We start from the raw sequence: 712 nt of genomic DNA on the forward strand, positions 1-712 counted from the left end.
CGATATTATTAATTTTCAATGATGTCTTGGAACGTTGATGCTATTTTTGTTGGTATGCAAAAATAGCATCACAGAATTTTTAATTGAAAAAAATTATATTCATATATAATTGAATGCATAAAATTAAACTAAATTCTATATAACTAATTTATAATTTATCAGGTAACCGATATTATTAATTTTTAGTGATGACTTGAAAAGTTGATGCTATTTTTGTTGGTATGCAAAAATAGCATCACAGAATTTTTAATTGAAAAAAATATATATTCAGATATAATTGAATGCATAAAATGAAACTAAATTCTATACAACTAATTTATATTTTATCAAGTAACCGATATTATTAATTTTCAATGATGTCTTGGAACGTTGATCCTATTTTTGTTGGTATGCAAAAATAGCATCACAGAATTTTTCATTGAAAAAAATATATATTCATATATAATTGAATGCCTAAAATAAAAATAAATTCTATGTAACTAATTTATAATTTATCAAGTAACCGATATTATTAATTTTCAATGATGTCTTGGAACGTTGATGCTATTTTTGTTGGTATGCAAAAATAGCATCACAGAATTTTTCATTGAAAAAAATATATATTCATATATAATTGAATGCCTAAAATAAAAATAAATTCTATGTAACTAATTTATAATTTATCAAGTAACCGATATTATTAATTTTTAATGATGACTTGAAACGTTGATGC

Source organism: Diachasmimorpha longicaudata, unplaced genomic scaffold (assembly GCF_034640455.1).
Source record: "Diachasmimorpha longicaudata isolate KC_UGA_2023 unplaced genomic scaffold, iyDiaLong2 ctg00000149.1, whole genome shotgun sequence".
Taxonomy (NCBI): domain Eukaryota; kingdom Metazoa; phylum Arthropoda; class Insecta; order Hymenoptera; family Braconidae; genus Diachasmimorpha; species Diachasmimorpha longicaudata.